Source organism: Rhipicephalus sanguineus, chromosome 1 (assembly GCF_013339695.2).
Source record: "Rhipicephalus sanguineus isolate Rsan-2018 chromosome 1, BIME_Rsan_1.4, whole genome shotgun sequence".
Taxonomy (NCBI): domain Eukaryota; kingdom Metazoa; phylum Arthropoda; class Arachnida; order Ixodida; family Ixodidae; genus Rhipicephalus; species Rhipicephalus sanguineus.
Window position 1 is genome coordinate 290491319 of NC_051176.1, and position 20296 is coordinate 290511614.

General features: G+C 50.3%; 1 protein-coding gene and 1 non-coding gene across 3 annotated transcripts in view; one reads left to right on the forward strand and one right to left on the reverse strand.

Moving 5' to 3' along the window:
- The window catches only part of LOC119379248 (cyclin-dependent kinase 14), a 150646-nt gene that overhangs the window by 33629 nt on the left and 96721 nt on the right, over positions 1-20296 (reverse strand). The gene's annotated exons all lie outside the window — the stretch shown is intronic.
- Trnal-gag (transfer RNA leucine (anticodon GAG)) lies at positions 18615-18688 on the forward strand. Its single transcript has one exon. It is a non-coding gene; the product is annotated as a tRNA-Leu (tRNA).

A 20296-nucleotide genomic window follows, 5' to 3' on the forward strand; every position in this document is an offset into this window, starting at 1 on the left:
AATTTCATGAGTTTTGGAGAAGGATGTAAGACCAACGTGAAGTGTAGAAAGAGTGGACGGTTTGAAGTGGTGCAGTTGTCGGGTCCCTTTGACAGCGATCACCATGGCGAATCTCGGAGCGAGCTTGGTTCTTTTTTCTTCAATTGTGGAATGTGGCACCCAAATTGCTGTAATTCCCTTTACCTTGCTTTTGGCCCAAACAAACAAATCGTGTGGTGTCTGAATCTGACCACCATATGGCCTCTGTAGACTTGCCTTTGCTGCCAGACGTTTTATTGTGCCACCGACACCATCACATGCGCTTTTGCCATGTGAAGTGGCAAAGAAGTTCCACTCTGCTGACAGGTTGTGGTCCTCCTCATGGTAGCAAAGGTTCAAAAAGTTCTTTTTGTTTTTATATTGAGAGGAAGCTCCATCAGAAAAATAATGTATCTTTTTCACTTGTGGCAGATCTTGTTTCACTATCTCCAGTACTGCGCTCTGAAATGCGTGTACTGCGACTGTGTCATGCTCCGGACAGTCTGAAATAATGGCAAAACATCTCACAGAAACATCTCTACGGGTGCTTTGCTGTTCAATAAAATAGACAACTACAGGGTGCACTGTGGCCTGTGTGTTAACCCAGTGGTATGACTGAGGCGCGTCCTGAATTATAAAACTGTAATTCTCGGCAAAATCCATCACCACGACAGCTTCTTGAGGACTTAAGCTTGACTTAATTTCTCGGAAGTACCTGGACTGCTGCTTGCTAACGAAATGATGAGTCTTCAGTTGATTCAACATGTCTACAAATCTTTCAGAAAATTCTTCTTGTGTGAGGACAATGGTTTCGAGTGAGCAACGAACTCCGCTTATCCATTGCTGGACATGTATGTTGTCTCTGCTCTCGACAATACGGGCGAGACTTTGCTGAAGCAGAGTCACTGCAGAAGTTGTACCGGGGCAGGATGCGCACTTGCTGAACATGCAGTCTTCATTATTAAGTCCGCATACCGATGTAGCCAAGAGCTCTTCAGTCGTCTCTTTGAGACCACTGGCGTGAAGCATTAATTTAAAGTTTTGGTGACTCATGCACACGCACACTGTGTGCGTGCCACTCCCACCAGCCAGGACACAGTGGCGAGGACGCAGAGAGGCGAATGTCGAGAACCCGCACTTTAAATTGTACGTCCTTTTCCATTCTTCATGCATCTCTTTGAGATTCATCAAAATTAGACGCTTCTGTTTGCCATGCAACGTGTCCTTTTTCCCTGGTAAGCAATATGTCACCGAATCATCCTCATAGAATTCCCTGATTGATGATTTTATTTCTTCGCTGATTGAGCGGCCATGTTTTTTTCTCGTGTACCGAGAATCCCATCGCGAGCCTTGATCTTCAAGGCTTCGCGAACTTGTCTTTCCGATGCGCCGAAGAACTCCATGGTTTTTTCACGAGACCAAGACTGGGGGGCCAAAGTAAGGTACTGAAGCTTTTTTTCTCGGCTTTGTTCTCGCGAAAACTTCTCTTTGAGGTCTTGCATCAAGGTCACGTAATCACTGAAAACAAGGCCATGGTCCTCGTGCCTGTCACAGGTAGATGACTGACCAATTTCTGGCAATAGGCGTCCTCTTTGTAATTTCTGGCCAGGTTCCCTCTCCACGCTTCCGTCGCCCATGCTGCACCAGTTTCTTTCGCTACCAGTAGCTACGTCTAAGAACTCTTCTTCTGTTTCAGCAGCTGACCGTGCAGGCGCGCCTTCACTTCGTGTGGACAGTGCAGCGAATTCTTGTTCAGTGTGCTCATTCTTTTGAGCAATATGTAACTTACGCCTGCATGCTTCACAAATTCGATTTCCCGGAACAAGGTCAAGGGAAGGATGGGCATCAGCAAGGGCTATTGTGATGACTGTCGACCCGTGACAGTGCTTTGTATGTCGAAGAAATGGGTCCGAACACAGCTTTGAAGCGATTTTCGAAGCGTATCGGCGAAGATAAAGTTCCTTGTGGTGTTCACAAATCGTCGCACCTTCATGCAAACTAAGCTTCGAGCGCAGTAGGAGGAGACGCTGATCTGTGTCACTCAAGGTGCTAACAGTTGTCAGTTGCCGCCGCCTGCAGTAGTACGTCTTGTGGCAGTTTCTTGGCCCGAAAGTGCATGGCTGAAGTTCGTTTCCTGAAAAACGGTTCCAAGCGTGTGTCTCAATATCTAGCAATAACCGTATTTGACTCCAATTTGATTCTCTAGGTACCCGCATGAAATATACCACACTGTAAACATATACCACACTGTAAATGAAAATGTAAGCAAACATTAGTAACCTCGCAAATTCTGCCTACTCTTTATACATAGGATGCATCTTTCAGGATGATGCAAAATATGAAGAACACAGCGAATTGTGATTCATACAAGCAATCTTGCTAAATTGTGGTGCCCCTATAAATTACTAGTTAATTCTAGGATCAGTTTCTTACCTTTAAATTCCGAGGGTGGAGATTCAGGGAGGCTTTGTACAGGAGTTTGGATTTCGTCATCCATTCTCAAGTTGTCGCACCAAGTCCTGTCCGCTACTACAGCATATCGGGCATCTGTAAGCTCGAACTCTGCTTACAATAATATTAGCAGCCCGACGAATACCTCGCCTGCTGTCTTCTCTGACTGTCGACTCACCAGTTGCAGAAAATTCGCTGAACTGCCAAATGCGAAAACAGACGTGTAATCGGAAAAAAAACAAAAAAGGCTCCCAAAACGAGGACAAGGCATTTTTTTTCTCTACAACACAAAAGCGAATGAAAAATGTCTTGAAATTTTCAAATTAAGTTTACATACTTGCTGCCGTCTGCTTTTCAGCAGACGACGAGAAACGTAGCAGATGAGCAGACGACGAGGAGACTGGCAGCCGCGTGTGTACACAGTTTGCCAATGCCTACCAGTGACGTTGGTTGTGCACATCAAAAATTATTTTTTCGCTTTAAACAAAATTTACAGGAATAAAATTTTCCACATCAACAGACAAGACATGGGAGCATATAATGAACTATCTTGTGTATTTTTAGCGCGAGGGCCTCAAGGCTTAATTTGCGATTGAACCTCCCCCAAAAGTCATTTTTTGTCAACTTTGGAAGCATTTTTCTCAATAAACATTGGTTTACATAAGTTGAAAATATTTTTAGCACATATTATATGTATTGGTAAACGAGCAAAAAAAATTTTGTTGCTGAAACTTCGCCGCCTTTTTTACAAAAATTGTCTGAATTTGCATTTTTTCTTGCTTCTTTGCTAAGCCTATTTAGGCCGCAAAATGAATATATGGTTTTACTTGTGACGTCACGTGAAAGTACAATGACAACAGAATACTTTAAAACCCATTGTGCCGTTGTACCCAATTTCAAGGTTGAATACGCATAATTTATTCCCACCTAACTTTTCGTTTTTGGCGGAATATTCGAAGGGCGGTCACGTGACCACATAATTTTTTTGGACGAAAATACTTTAGGAAAATCACTCTCGTATAGTTACCTATCAGCTCAATTTTTTTCAATAGAATCGCTGATGGTCGAAATTTGGGCTGGGACGTTTCACTTGGAATGACCCAACTGCAAAAGTACGCAAAACATGTGACCAAGGTCGAGTGATTGTAGCTTGCTGACATATCTCGTGCAGTACAACCACCCTGCTAATTCCCATAGGGGCAGTTATTCCGCTACCTATAGTGTTTGTATGGTCAGCATGTTCGAACGAATGGTACGATGTTTTATTATTGTTTAAAGGACCCCTGACACCGAATTTGGAAACTCGAGATGCTTGTGTTGTTTGATAGTCCTGCATGCGGGGGCACTTCTGACCGATAATGAGTGACGAGCGTTGCCTTTAAGATATTTTAATTTGGTTTTAAAGTAAGCCTGAGTGCTCATCTGAATTTTGAACTCCTATCAACATAACCACTAGTATGACGTAGACGTAGGCCCCTTGTGACGTTGCAGAGGTAAAGCAAGTGTTGTCGACGTCACAGACAGAAATATGCGCGGTGCATGCACTGTGGTATATTGCGAAGCATGTTTGCTCTCCCACCTTCTCCTTCTTCGGTAGGTGTCGGCAGGCAGCGTGAGCTCTCCGTGTGTGTGTTCTCCAACTGGCAGTTCAACAAGCGCGTGGCTGACGTCACCCAATACTGAGCGCATGTCATCACGCGTGCCCCGAGGCGCGACCGCCGCGGCGCGGCGCTAGTTTCCTATCCTCTTTCGGCGCGCGTTTTGAACCTACACTAAAAATGACCATAATTAACGCTGCCAGGATTAATTAGACATCACGTTGGAGCATTTACGGTGCCATTCCGTGATTACAAGACATAGACCTACTTATTACAACATAAATGTCACAAACAAGAAATCGGCTGTCAGGGGCCCTTTAAGCTTAAATGTCTCAATGCTAAAATGACGACATAGCGTATTTTTATGCTGAAAAAAAGTAGTATCCAAGAAGACTAAGCCGTTTTACGCGTCTGGAGCGGTCGTGAATATGAAGAAAACTAAGATTTGGTAAATATAGGGAACAAAACCCTCTAGATCTGCTGGTATTAGTTGGAACAGTGCACCTCTCGGGCACCTTGTGCCCTTGCATCGAATACGGAACACTGGGCCGCACTGCTCGTCAGCACTCATGGTTGTCAAGCGCGCCTCACAAGCATGGATGTGGTGAGGAGAAGTTTCTGTGTGCGCAGGTATGCAGTGTCTTCGTTGTCGCAAAAGTTATTCACGTGTGTCAGGTGCTAAATTGCTCGTGAGATAAAGATCAGGCTGTGCATAGAGTATTCGCCACTTTCGTGTGGGGGTATCAATGCGAACAAACGCACAGGGTTAGTTTGTTTCTCCCTTCAGTACCTGCTGGGATAATGAATTTGTTTGTACACTAACTTATGCCTCTGTTTGTAGTAGGCGCGTTGCTTATAAATGTACCGTGCTTGTGATCAGCCAAGCAATTTTAAAAATACTGCTTTATTGTTAAATTCGAGGCTCTGACTTACTAATGTTTGAAGTTTGAAAAACAGCACGTAGACGAAAACGTGCTCTATTTTTGGAAAAAGAGGTAATTCCATTCCCATTCCATTGCGTGAAAAAGGCGCTCAATTCCATTCTCATTCCATTCCTCCAAACGTTTCCCCCATTCCATTCCGGGGTTGCGAAAATGTGGAATGATTTTGGAGTCATTTCACTTCTGGAGTGGCAACTCCGCAACACTGGTGGGAAGCATTAAACCACACACTTTGTGCTATTAGCATTGTGTGATGACTGGTTGTTATTTTACTCTTCTGCCACGCTATATTACATATCTTAACACGATTCCCCACCCGACATGACGCCTCGATAGAGTATTTTTGCGAAGGAGTTACAAGCACAAGCGTGGCACTGTGGTGAAAGACCCGACTGCCACGCCGAGGGCGCGGGTTAAAATCCCATCGAACCCTAGAAATATGTTTCTCATTCAATTTTTTTATTTCACGCGATAGCGGTCACGGAAACCGGCGGTGGCGGACAACTATGGCCCCAAAATCAGCTGTTGTGATCTCATAACAGCTGCGATAGCAATTATATGTACATTAGGAAGTTTTAGAACAGCGTACGCAAAGCTTTGCGCTGACTTTTAGCGCAACTGCGCCTGCGCGTGCGTCGTACGCTAAGCGCTTGCGAGCTCCCGGTTGGTCGGTTGGTTGAAAAAACTTTATTTGGGTCCTACAAGGCGCGCGTCAGCGCGCAGCGAGCGACTCCCACGTCGGGACCGTCAGACCAAGCCTGCCGGCCGCTCCGCGGGCCTGCTGGACGGCCCAGAGCTGGTCAGCCAGGAGGGAGCTGCGGAGGGCCGCCTCCCACCTGGCCGAAGCAGTATCGGGGTTAGTGTGCGTTGCCTTGCACTCCCAGAGCATATGCGCTAGCGTGGCTACGTCTCCGCATGCGGGGCAAGCGTCACTGGGTAATACCTCGGGATAAATGGCGTGTAAGGAGCTCGGATTAGGGTACGTCTCCGTCTGCAGTAGTCTGAGCGTAAGGGCCTGAGGCCTATTAAGTTTGGGGTGAGGGAGTGGGTACACTCTTCGCGCGAGGTAAAAATGTTTCGTTATTTCGTTGTATGTGGCAGGCGCGTCCCTGTTCTCCGCAACCTCGTTGTTACCAAGCCGTTGCCCGGAACCGGCGCGGTCGGTTAGCGCGCGCGCGGTCTCGTGGGCCGACTCGTTGAGGTTGGGGGGAGCACCCTTGACCTGTCCAACGTGTGCGGGAAACCATATAAGTACGTGGTCCTTTATACCGTCTCGGCGGCCACTCCGGAGCACGCGCAGGGCTTTCTCGGAGACGACGCCGCTCTCAAAAGCTCTGATAGCCGACCTCGAGTCGCTATAGATGACATCCCTTTCGCCGTCCAGGATAGCCAGGGCGATGGCCACTTGCTCGGCAATTGCCGGGTCGTCGGTGCGGACCGATGCGCAGTTGGTGATTTGCTGTTTGGAGTCGACGACAACCGCGGAAAAGGCGCGGCTCCCGCGGTAGGCTGCCGCGTCGACGAAGCTGACGCTGCGTTCCTCGCTGCGGATCTGCTTGAGAATAGCAGCGGCTCTGGCCCGTCGCCTACCGCGGTTGTGCTCGGGATGGACATTCCTCGGGATCGGTGCCACGGTAATGAGGTCGCGAATCTCGCGGGGCAGCTGCCTCATCTTCTCCTTCACTTCGGCCGGGGAGTGGCCGAGCTCTCGCAGTATATGCCTACCGGCCTGGGAGGTCGAAAGGCGCGCGATCTGGGCTCGCTCCTGCGCTTCGGCAATCTCCTCCAACGTATTGTGTACTCCGAGCTGCAGTAGGCGCTCGGTGCGTGTCCTGATCGGGATACCGAGGGCCCGCTTGGTGATCTTCCTGAGCAGGACGTTGAGCTTGTCGCGCTCGGCACGCTGCCAGTTGTGCATGGCCGCGACATACGAAAAGTGGCAGAGCACGAAGGCGTTGACCAGGCGGATGAGGTTGTCTTCCTTGAGGCCGTGATGACGGTTGGCCACCCGCCGGACCAGCCGAACCGCGTTATCCGTCTTAGTTGCAAGCTTGAGTATAGTCTTGGCGTTGGAACCGTTGGACGCGATGGTCATGCCAAGGACCCGAATGGAGTCGACTCTGGGTATTGCGGCGCCGTCTCCGGTGAGGAGCTTGATCTCACTCTCCGCGATCGGTTTCCGGTGAGTGACGGAAATAGCGGGCCGCTATTTCCTAACTTAGCGTACGCAATTCTAAAACTGCCTACTGTCAGCGGGATTTTGCGGTCGCCGCTGACCTGTACAGAGTCCAAACCGATAACATCGCTTACGCATCGTCTGTTTCACGTGCGAGTAAATGCGCGCTAGCGCTAGGGACCAACGCGGTTGAAGCAGAGATGAAACGACCCGGCCGTCACCGTCGCGCGAAGGGCACATGCGATAACATCGCTCCGCGTGCGAGGCCTGTCGTCGCTTGCTTACCACTTATTTCGTCGGGCAAGGGACCATAAGGGGCGCCGTTGAGACGGGGACGGTCGCGAGCGCTGGCGAACGCGCTATCTCGACAGACATCGGCTACCCTTTTAAGTGCTGGACTGCGGCGCAAAGTGCACAGCTACTTCATGCGCAATGAAACTGAGTTTAACCTTTACCATAGTTAAAAAGAAGAAGAATCCTTTCTACTACGTGGCCAGACAACTTTGCTCATGTGGCCAGACAAAGCACTGTACGCGCGGGGCAAAACTGGATTTCCGGAAGATTTCTCTATGACCCGTACAACCGGGAGAAACGTTCAAAATCCGGGAGTCTCCCGGGCAATCCGGGAGACTTGGCAGGTATGCAATACTAAGTAACTTCTGTGCACTTTGAAATAAGGAAGACAAAAATACCTATAAACACTTAAGACAAGATGGGGTTTAGTTGTGATACATCGTCAAAATATATCAAACAATGAAAAAAAAAAGTTTTTACCACGAAATAATATTACCCACCTAACAAAAGGAAAGAAGATAACATGTATCTGCAAAGACTAAAAAATTACAAATAAAATTGTCGAGAGGGCGTAAGCTCATGTTTAATAACATACGCGAAATTGAAATCAGTGTCACTTCGAACAGATGAAATCTGAACAGGGAAGGCCTACTAAACAGTTCATCTTTTGCCGTCAAAAGTAAAATAAATAACCTCCAATTTTAAAGAATAGAAAATAGCGGAAGGAAAAAAAAAACGATGCATTGTAAAAAACTTGTTGGTACAATCAAAACCATTCTGCGAGTGCCGCAATAGATAAAACGCCGCGTCGAAACTACGCAAGAAGCGGCCGGCAAACGCCTCGATGAGTATGTGAGCTATATAGGTGTTATCTTTACCCGATAAGAACGAATAAAACATGCGCGTGGATGCAGTCTCAGCGATTAAGCCACGTTTGGCCACATTTTTTTAAAGAGTGTAGCTGGGCATAATGATAAGGGTTGATTTTTCGTAATTGGTACAGCATAACCGCTAGAGCCAAGGACCCAGATTTCTCGTATTTTGCAACAGGTGTCACTTTGTGAAGCGAAACGAACTGATGTAGTCAGTGTCATTGGTTATTACATAGATGGATAGATGGACTGCATGAATGGGTTAATGGAATGCAAAGATGGATTGAACTTTTAGTATACCAAATGCATTATAATAAGATGTATGAGCAGCGCATGACACGTCAGCAACTGCACGAACTGTGCACTCCCGAAGTAGAGCGAGCTTTTTTATGTCATCTATTGATGGTAGTGCCCTATTCAAGGTGGCAATAATTAAGCGTTGGTATAGACAATTCATTGCGATAATTCATCAAACACTTAAATTTTAATTACTGGTAATATTTGACGATTTTTTTTAATCGGTCCAATGATGCAATTTAACTATTTAAGAAATTTTCCACTTGCTTGTTCCGTGACAGTGTCACTAATAATGTAATCACAATGCCGCAGTCTCGTTAACAATATCTACATCATTATCAAAGTATAAGGTTTCTGTCAACTGAACAACTGTATTCTCAGTACGAGGAAATATAGCCACACATCGCCTTTGCGACATGACCCCCTTGAAGTGCAACCAGAGCGACCGAGTATCGAACCAACGACAGTGTGTTCAGCACCACAACGCCATAGCTGCTAAGCCACCAGTGCGAGCGCGCAGCTGTGCTGCGGGCCTTATGCGAGAGCGGGATATCGTGTACACGCCAGCGAAAAAAAAGATTCATTTGTGGTCTGCCTTTTCTGCCTGTCGACTGTACATATTGTAACACTCAACACATTGAAAGCGTTTAGTTGGAATACTGAGGTTTTATGAATTTTCAGCGCATACGAAAAAACGTTAAGAACACAAAAAGGCAAAAGAAGAGTAACAGTGTTCTGTTTTTTTTTTGCGTCCTTTTGTGTCTGCGTGTTCTTTTTTCTCTCTTTTTCTTTTATGCGCTGGAAATGCATCAATGTAGCATTTAAAAGTCTACAGTTTACACCGGTTGTTTCCCACTGAATTCATGCGGGAAAGCACGTTGGATTTTTTAAATGCAAATGACGTCCCCCTATTCACAATGTCGCATTATATTCACCAAGGCATCAAACGCTTTCTGTGCGAAGCGGCAAGAAATCTAAAAATGCAATGAATAAGTGAATCTGGCCACTTCCGAAAACAACTACGTGCCCCATTTGCACCGCATCTTAAACGAGCGTCCTCGCCAAGCGAGCACGCTATTCCTGTACACAACTTGCACCATAGCGCCTGGGCTACCGGGGCCGAATCGTTCGTGCACCTCTCGGAACGCGCTTGTTAGCGTCGAGAAGAGAACCGCGCAGAGCGGCAGCAGCGGCGTGCAGAACCAGGGGGGAACACTCGGGGAAGAGAAGGGGACAACGCAGATCGATAACGTAGCGTCGAGTACGCACAACGGGCAGGCGCATGCACTGCTGTGACGACGCGCGGCGTTGCCGTGACAAGCGGGACTCGTCCTCGGAGGCTTGGCCCAGTTCAGCGTGGGCGCTCAAGGAAGAACGCGTTCCGAACAAGAGGGCGATGGAGGTTTAGAGCGGTAGGCCGTGGATTATGACGTGAACTGCAGATTTCATTGGTACGAAGCCTCCGAAGAAGGCTTGAAAACAAAGTCAGTGTCTTATTACTGCAGGTGCTGCAAAACATTACGTGCCAAAACCACAGCGTCTCTCATAATCATATTGCCACGTGCCTTTCTTTATCACTTTTGGTGTATTCGGTTTTCGGCCACAAAGACTGTCAGCAACGCTCAGCGCGAACCGCGCCTCATTGTTCGAGAACCTTCGCGACCATTGTAGATCGTTTTGTTAAGATTGCGCGCAAGACGCGCACACTCGAGCTTATTCTAGAATTTGCACGACAGCCAGCGATAACGCTGGAATATTCGACGGCACATGTTTAAATGCCGACGCGCTTCACCGCTAGTCAGTTGATCGACGGTCGACGCTCTGTTCGCCGCTATCAGCGTATTGCTGTAGTTTGACTTTCAGTTTCTCGGCCACAAGGTCGGCCAAATAAATAGTTTCATCTCGGACGTGCTGACTGTTGTCTTCGTCGACGTCACGACCACGTGACATCTGGTGGAGGTGCTGCTGCTTCCATGATCCGGACGCCCCTGCGAAGCGCTGACCCAAGCCCAAGCCGCGAGGAGGACGACGGCAAAGAAAACCCGGATCGTCGAACTAGCCGCCGGCAGCTAGGACTCAAGCCAGAGTACGGACCTCTTCCCGGCAACGCCAGGCAACCTAACGCCGTGACCTCGACTGTAACGATGACCGACCCAGTAGCTCCAACATCGATCCGGCTGCATCAGCCCCGGGAGCCGCCAACCTTCCACGGGTCGTCGCTCGAAGATCCAGACAGCTGGCTGGAAAGGTACGACCGGGTCGCCGTTTTCAACAATTGGACAAGTGAAGACAAACTACGGCACGTGTATTTCGCGCTAGAAGACACCGCTCGGACATGGTTCGAGAACAGAGAAGCCAAGCTGACGAACTGGGACCTTTTTCGCGCCGCATTTTTGGACACCTTCGGCAGCGTCGTCCGCAAGGAAAAAGCCGAAACGCTGTTGGAGACCCGTGTACAGCTCCCGAATGAAAGCATCGGGATGTACACCGAAGAAATAACCCGACTGTTCCGGCACGCAGACCCGGCTATGTCCGAAGAAAAAAAGCTTCGTTTCCTGATGCGGGGAGTGAAGCAAGAGCTCTTTGCCGGACTTGTACGCAACCCGCCCAAGACAGTCGCGGAGTTCAGTTCGGAGGCCGCAACGATTGAAAAGGCCCTAGAAATGCGTACCAATACAACCGCCGTATGCCGACGACGAACTACGGGGAAGCACATGCGCTGGGCTCCGACGACTTGCGTGAGACGATAAGGGCGGTCGTGCGCGAAGAGCTCCGAAAGATGTTTCCTGCATCGCAACCCCAAGTGCATTCCATAGCCGACGTCGTTCGCGAGGAAATTCAGCATTCGCTGGGAGTTGCTGCACCGCCGCCACCTGCGCCGGAAGCCATGAGCTATGCTGCCGTTGCACGCCATGCTGTCGCCATTCCGGGCTATCACCAACGCCCCGCGCCATCGCAGTTCCGTCGCCAGACACCGCCGCCACCTCCGACGCCATCCCGCCCGCCTGCAGGCCAAAGCTACACCCCCCGAAAGACCGACGTTTGGCGCGCCCCTGACAACCGCCCGCTCTGCTACCACTGCGGGGAGGCTGGCCACACATACCGCCGCTGCCAGTACCGACAGATGGGGCTACGCGGATTCACCGTCAACGCGCCGCGCCCGCAGCCAGGCGAACGGCCTCGCGACATCGACGACTACCTGACCGGAACACAGTGGCAAGAACGACGACCTTCCCGCTCGCCGTCGCCCGGCCGCTACATGTCACCGCACCGTCGGCAGCACACTGGCCCAAACCGAGGCCGGTCGCCTAGCCCGTATCCGGGAAACTAAGGGCAGCAACCGATGGAGGTGCGGTTGCTGTACGACGAAATGCCGAAGATCCTCCGCGGCCGCCGACGACGACTACGCGACGAGACCTGCCGAACACGACGCGAAGCAGACGAAGCCCTGACGACGAAACCTCGGTCCCTGAAGAAGACCTGTCGACGCGACGTACAAGCAGCGGGACAAGCCGACCTAGCCGTGACCCGACGCCGCGATTTAACCGCAACGCAAGACGACGGATTAGCGACCTCGACGTACTATTCGACGGCCACAACATCACCGCTCTCGTCGACACTGGAGCCGACTATTCCGTCGTCAGTGGACCATTCGCCAAAAGATTGAAGAAAGTTAGGACCGCTTGGCAAGGGCCCGAAATCCGGACCGCTGGGGGCCATCTAATAACTCCGGCTGGAGTCTGCACCGCAAGAGTCACCATCAATAACCGGACTTATCCTGCGAGCTTTGTAATCTTACAGCATTGCTCCAGGGATGTGATACTTGGGATGGACTTCCTAAGCCACCACGGCGCCGTCATCGATCTGAGATCTGAGTCAATAACACTAACCTCAGAAAAAGCGCTGCCGCCACACACGACGCCAGGAAACCCCGTGTTGAATGTGATAGAAGAGCACGTCACCATTCCGCCTCTCTCCAGCATCATCATTTCCGTCGGAACTCAAGAACCCGCAGACCTTGAAGGTGTCATCGAGGGCGATCAGCACCTACTTCTGAACCGTCAGATTTGCGTCGCAAGAGGCATAGCCGAGCTGCATGATGGCAAAGCTAAGGTAGTGCTGACAAACTTCAGCCACGAATACAGGCACCTCAACATTGGTACGACGGTCGCCTACATCCACGAATTCGTGGACGCCAGCAGTTCTTTCGCCCTCTTCGATGCTACTGAACCTGCTTCGACGGATCGACGAAACCAACCCGATTTCGACGTCAACCCGAGCCTTCCGAAACACAAGCAAGACCAGCTAAAAGCCCTGCTCCTACAATTCAAGGACTGCTTCTCATCGTCGTCAAGAATTCGACAGACCCCAGTCGCGAAACATCGCATCATAACAGAAGAAAGTGCCCGACCAATCCGTCAGAGCCCGTACCGAGTTTCGACGCGAGAACGCGAGGCCACCAAGAAACAGGTCGACGAAATGCTACGCGACGACATCATCCAGCCGTCCAAGAGTCCGTGGGCGTCACCTGTGGTGTTAGTGAGGAAGAAGGATGGAACCCTTCGTTCTTGCGTCGACTATCGTCGCCTGAACAAGGTCACGAAGAAGGACGTGTACCCTCTCCCACGGATAGACGACGCCCTAGGTCGACTCCATAACGCCAAGTACTTTTCGTCGATGGACCTCAAGACCGGCTACTGGCAAATCGAAGTAGACGAGAGAGACCGAGAAAAGACTGCCTTCATAACACCAGACGGCCTGTTCGAGTTCAAGGTCATGCCCTTTGGTCTTTGCTCGGCACCCGCAACTTTCCAACGTGTCATGGATACAGTGCTGGCTGGCTTGAAGTGGCAGACTTGCCTCGTGTACTTGGACGACGTCGTTGTGTTTGCCTCAAACTTCGACGAACACCTACGGCGGCTTGAAGCTGTACTTCAAGCAATAAAGAGCTCCGGACTCACCCTGAAGCCAGAAAAGTGTCGCTTTGCGTACGAGGAACTTTTGTTCTTGGGACACGTGATAAGCAAGTCCGGAGTACGCCCTGACCCCCAGAAGACAGTCGCCATCGCTACATTCCCGCCGCCTACCGACAAGAAGGCCGTGCGTCGATTTCTCGGCCTGTGCGCCTATTACAGGCGGTTCGTCAAAAACTTTGCCCGCATCGCCGAGCCACTTACTAACCTTACCAGGACCGACGTCGAGTTCAAGTGGGAAACGCCGCAGCGGGAAGCATTTCAAGAACTAAAACGACGCCTGCAGACGCCTCCGTTACTCGCGCATTTCGACGAATACGCCCAAACGGAAGTGCACACCGACGCAAGCAATGTAGGACTCGGCGCCGTTCTTGTGCAGAGGACTGACGGAGTGGAAAGGGTAATCAGCTATGCTAGCCGGTCGCTTTCAAAGGCGGAAGCAAACTATTCTACGACAGAAAAGGAGTGCCTTGCCATAATTTGGGCTACAACAAAGTTTCGCCCCTACCTTTACGGCAGGCCCTTCAAAGTTGTGAGCGACCACCACGCCCTGTGTTGGCTAGCTAACTTGAAGGACCCTTCAGGTCGTCTCGCACGATGGAGCTTGAGACTTCAAGAATTCGACATTACCGTCGTTTACAAGTCCGGAAGAAAACACTCTGACGCCACCTGCCTGTCCCGTGCCCCCGTGGAACCGCCGCCGCAAGACGACCAGGACGATGACTACTTCTTGGGAACCATAAGTGCCGACGACTTCGCTGAACAACAGCGATCCGACGGAACTCAGAGGCCTTATGTAATATCTCGAGGGCAAGAACGCCGTCGTTCCGAAAGTGTTCAAGCGAGCACTGGCGTCGTTTTTCTTAGGCAACGGCGTTCTCCGAAAGAAGAACTTCTCACCGAATCGAGCCAAGTACCTTCTCATGGTGCCTTCAGGATTGCGGCCAGAAGTCCTCCAGGCCCTGCACGACGACCCGACAGCAGGACACCTCGGTGTTTCCCGAACGCTGGCAAGAATACAGGAAAAGTACTACTGGCCGCGCCTTGCCGCCGACGTCACTCGCTACGTAAGGACATGCCGAGACTGTCAGCGACGCAAGACACCGCCAACAAGACCAGCGGGCTTTCTTCAGCCGATCGCGAGCCACCTCGGCGACCGTTCCAGCAGATCGGGATGGACCTCCTGGGACCATTCCCAACGTCGACTAGTGGTAATAAGTGGATCATCGTAGCTACCGACTACCTGACCCGTTACGCCGAAACAAGGGCCCTACCTAGAGGCAGTGCCGCCGAGGTAGCGAAGTTCTTCGTTGAAGACATCGTTCTGCGTCATGGCGCCCCAGAGGTCCTGATCACCGACAGAGGTACGGCGTTTACTGCGGAACTAACTCAGGCGATCTTGAGGCACAGCCAGACAAGCCACCGCCGGACCACTGCCTACCACCCTCAGACCAATGGCCTCACCGAGCGCCTGAATAAGACCATCGCCGACATGCTGGCCATGTACGTCGACGTTGAGCACAAGACGTGGGACGCCGTCCTTCCGTACGCGACCTTCGCTTACAACACGGCCGTCCAAGAAACGACGCAGATGACGCCATACAAGTTGGTCCACGGAAGAAGCCCGGCAACGACGCTCGATGCCATGCTACCCAACGTCACCGACGAAGAAAATCTCGACGCCGCCGCTTACTTACAGCGCGCCGAAGAAGCACGACAGCTCGCCCGCCTACGGATCAAGAACCAGCAGATGACTGACAGCCGCCGCTACAACCTTCGACGACGCCACATAGAATACCAACCCGGTGACCGTGTATGGGTATGGACGCCAATACGCCGACGGGGACTCAGTGAGAAGCTTCTTCGACGATACTTCGGACCGTACAGGGTACTTCGACGCCTCGGCGCACTCGACTACGAGGTTGTCCCTGACGGCATTACTAACTCTCAACGGCGCCGTGCACGACCTGAAGTCGTCCATGTCGTGCGCCTCAAACCATATTACGCGCGTTAGCGAATCTGAGGACTGTCATTTTGCTTTATTATTGTGCTTTCTTTCTTGTTCTTATTGTCTATTGTACTTTGTTGCTTTATTCTTGTTATTTATTGTTGCATGCATTAGCCTGTTCTGTTTTAAGCATCGGGACGATGCTTTTTCAGAGGGGGGCATTACCACGTGCCTTTCTTTATCACTTTTGGTGTATTCGGTTTTCGGCCACAAAGACTGTCCGCAACGCTCAGCGCGAAGCGCGCCTCATTGTTCGAGAACCTTCGCGACCATTGTAGATCGTTTTGTTAAGATTGCGCGCAAGACGCGCACACTCGAGCTTATTCTAGAATTTGCACGACAGCCAGCGATAACGCTGGAATATTCGACGGCACACGTTTAAATAGAGAGTAATAGCTAAGCGCCTCAGCGGGCCAGCGGGCCCAGCGGACGAGCGGAGATGCCAACTGCGCATGCGCGGCACGCTGGGGCCATCAGCGTTTTTACGGAGCGGATCGCTCAGCCGCTGGTATCCTCTGCTCAGCGGAGCGTGGCCAGCGGACCAGCGTTTTCGCGAGACAAGAGGGCTACCCCCAACACAAGCGGCAGCGGCATGTTGTCGGCGATACCCGCCAACATAGCGCTCGCTCTGCTCCAGGCGAAAAAGTCCCGGCGCTGATTTTGAACATAAGAAGACCTCTGAAGACGAGGGCATTTGGAGATGACCTAAAGTGGAGATGACCTAAAGCTTGTGTTGATCTTTTATTTCGAAATTGGAGACAAGAAGACACAAGAAACTTGAGAAAGTATAGGTGCTACTTTGACATCTTTTTCGTACAGATTACATTTGATCGCGTGTTCACAGACGTGCAGAGAACTGCATACATTTCGCGTTTTTCGCAAGCGCGTCGTCGAGACGCGGTCAGCTTGGCTGCAAAACGACGGCGAAGCCTAGTGGACGCACCTTCACGCTACGCTCAACTGACTCCACAGCGGAACGCGAGGTGCGTTCTACGTTCAACGAGCGGGGCGACGCTAGGCCGCTTAGCTATTACTCTTCCTTTCTTCTCGCGCTCCGCTGATCTCTCCGCTCTTCCGCTGGGCCCGCTGGTCCGCTGAGCCGCTTAGCTATTACTCACTAATGCCGACGCGCTTCACCGCTAGTCAGTTGATCGACGGTCGACGCTCTGTTCGCCGCTGTCAGCGTATTGCTGTAGTTTGACTTTCAGTTTCTCGGCCACAAGGTCGGCCAAATAAATAGTTTCATCTCGGACGTGCTGACTGTTGCCTTCGTCGACGTCACGACCGCGTGACAATATCATGATTTTGGGACGTTAAACCCCAGATATTATTATAATTATTATCCGAATTTTTAAAATTTTTGCATGCGTATACGTATACCCGAACACATACAAACGCACAAACATACATAAAGTACGGTTGAACTCCCCCCCACTACCCCGGAAAAAAAATTCCTGGCCACGCCACTGCACACGGTCGATGTGTCTTAGTTTATGCGCGTCTAATTTTGCGGCAAAATATGTCCTTCAGGAGGCATTAACTAAGCCAAAAAGCAGTTCTCTTGAAACGATAAGATGAGAGGCACACCGGGCACCCTGGTTCAATACGGTACACAAGCGTTCTTCTAGTACGGCCCACCATCTAAAGTGCACAAACATTTTTGCCCCCATATGCCTTCGACGCGGCCGAGATTGATTCAGCAGAGCAACGCCACTGCTACTAAGCTACAGCGGCGGCTATCCCAGTACAAGCCCATGTGAGCTAAGCACGACTGAGCGCTGTGTCGAGGTCCCCGCAGAAAGGCATACACAAAGGCGCGAATGAGGGGATAAAAACCAGAAAGACGAATGGCTCCGCAAATGCACGCTCCTCGGCTGTACTACAATTTGTCTTGAAATCTGTGCGCATCTAACAGAGGAAAAGGAGAAATTCATGATGTACAGCTGCTTACGCGTTTCTAGCACGTAGCCTAACGAGTTAGACAGAGGCCTTCGTTCTCGGCTGCGGGACTTCTCTTTTCCCTGAATCTATACGAACTTTGATTGATCGGCACAAAGACAGCTCCATAGGCGCTTCCGACTCCCGAGATGGTTCAGCGTTCACACCGCGCCCCGTGTGGTTACGTTGGAAGACTGCAGCTAGATGCAGGAACGCTTCGAAGCTTTCTGACCTCGAAGTAACCTAGGCAAGAAAAAAAATTCTCAATGAGTTTGCTGTAGGATTTCCCGTTCAAATCCACGATAATTTCGCTCAATGAACATGCCAAAATTCCGGAAACATTTCAAGCCTGAAAAAAAAAAAAAAGCTGAAAAAATAAAACACCTTGTTCCACAAGTTCGGAGGTTTCCGGAAAGGTACACTAGGATACAGTGCGGCAAAATAAACTGATCCGCATATGACGGTTCCATAATTCAAGTAGATGTCTTTTTAATCGTACGGCAAAGCGCTGGCATTAGTATAATAGTTTTTCGGGGCACACATTCATTGCTGCGCCAACACTATCAGGAGGAAAGGGTTTGCTGTGGTGAGACCGAGGTCAAATGTCAGTGTAAGGAAGAAGTACAGCAGGACTAGCAGCAATTTTATCATTTGGCGGCACTTCGTTAGGTTATAGACACAGGGATGTCTGCTCTGCTGTGTTCGGTTACATAAATGAAACAAAAAGATTACCGTGTTAGTCTGTTTTTCTCTGTTCATAATCTTGATTTGAAATCTGTCATTATTTATCTTATAGAAAGCCCAAACGACAGCCTGACCGCTTGCTCGTTAAACAATTTCATTTATTCGATGTTTGATTTTTAATCTAAATTTCCAGATTTGTTTATTTTAATCCGCCCGGTTCTTGGCCCATCCCCCTCTGTGGGTGAGCGCCATCAGGAAGAGGACATCATCATCGTCATCATCGCGAACGCATGGCGAGACAGAGAGCTTGGAATACTAAGTGTTTTTGTCGATGAATTCGCCCTCGCCCTGTTAATTGGTAGCTTCCTGGTTAGCTCAATTGGTAGAGCGACCGCCCCGAGAAGGCGTTGGTCCCGGGTTCGATCCCCGGACCAGGACAAATTCTAAAAAAAATAAAAAAAAACGCTTTCTTTCTTAGAAGTCCGTATGGGTTTCCTTGTGGCTTCGCGCTAAAAACGGGTGGCTGTCAATTTCTCTTTCTTTACTCGGCTCCTTTTTCCGTGCCCGATTTGTTATGCCCCGAATTAAGCATATCGTTACTCTAAAGAATTCCATTTACTTCGTAGCCCTCGCATCTCTATTGTTTGCAACAAGGCAAACAAACCATCCGTGTTTTGCAAAGCTCCACCAGGTCGCTCCATTTAATGGCTCGGGCCTTTGTGCATCACACGCCAGTTTCTTCGTAGGGCAGAAAAGATGTTGCCGACGCGGGGCTTCGCAAGACGAGGATCGGCAGGAAGCCCTTCGGCACACGTCGAGCCACGCAGACGCTCGTAAAAGAAAAAGAAGGCCGTACGTCGACGTGGCTCACTTCGTGGCCATCCCCGTGGTATGTACACGCTCGTGTTCATAAAGATATGGCTTCTCACGGAAACCATCAGACTCCTCCCTCCCTCCCTCAATTTTGTTTCACCGAAAACGACGAGTGAAATAAATGGGGCGCAAGGGAAGCCCCAACAAAGCAATGGTAGGAAAACGGGCGGGAATGACCCGAAAAAAAAAATGAAAACAAGAAAGTCATCTGCCGCCTGACAAGCTGTTCACTTTGTAAACAAGCGAACGAAAAGGTCCGTAAACAACCGACAGGATGGGTGACACGAAACGAGCGTGCGTGGATGCGAAGAAACCTAACACGGTGCAGGCGCATTCGCGGCGAAAGGCGACGGCACCGATTTATTTACGACTTATTATTTTTTTTTTGCAGGAATATTCCGTAAGCAGTCCCAAAATGCAGTTCGGCGGTTTCCGCCAACGTTACAACTGTCAGTCGACGATCTTCAGTCAACAGCTGGCAAACTTTCTGAGTTTTTTTCGTCAGCGCATACGTCGTCATGTGCCTACCTGGCGTTGACACGTCTCTTACGCCGTCCCAATCGTCACGAAAGCGCATGCACCACTCGAATACACACTTTTTTTGATAAAACACCTAGCGCGCAGCATGTCGTCACGTTTTCTTTATGTTCTCCGAATATGAAGCGCAATTGACGTTCGTGATAGTCTTACAGCGCAGCAATGGACCAACGCACGTTCGTGCGTTGTTTCATTTTATAGCAGTGTTGCCGCACGCCTAACGTTAAAGCCCCTGAATAAAGATAACGACATTTTCCCCTCGCCCGCACTCTCTGTGTCACCTCGCCGCTCGCCCTCGCTGTCCTACTGAACGTGCGTGTGCCGCCCTGAAACTTCTTTCCGCCTGCACTCCTGTCGCGTTCTCGGAATTTATTGTGCGAATGGATCTCTACAGTACCCTACGCATTGTTAGGCGGGCCAAAGGTGGAAAATTTACGGGGATGCTGAGAACTTTCCGAGAATGTGAAGGCGAAAGTCTAGTTGGATACATAGCGATCTGGAATGAAGCTCTGCGCCCACGCGGCGACGTATACAAGGCGCGCGAGCGCGCTGCGAGTGTGGTGCCGCCGTTTCCACAACCACGGCCGCTGAATGAAAATCCATCGGCCGTGCCACAACGTTCTACGGTGCGCCGAT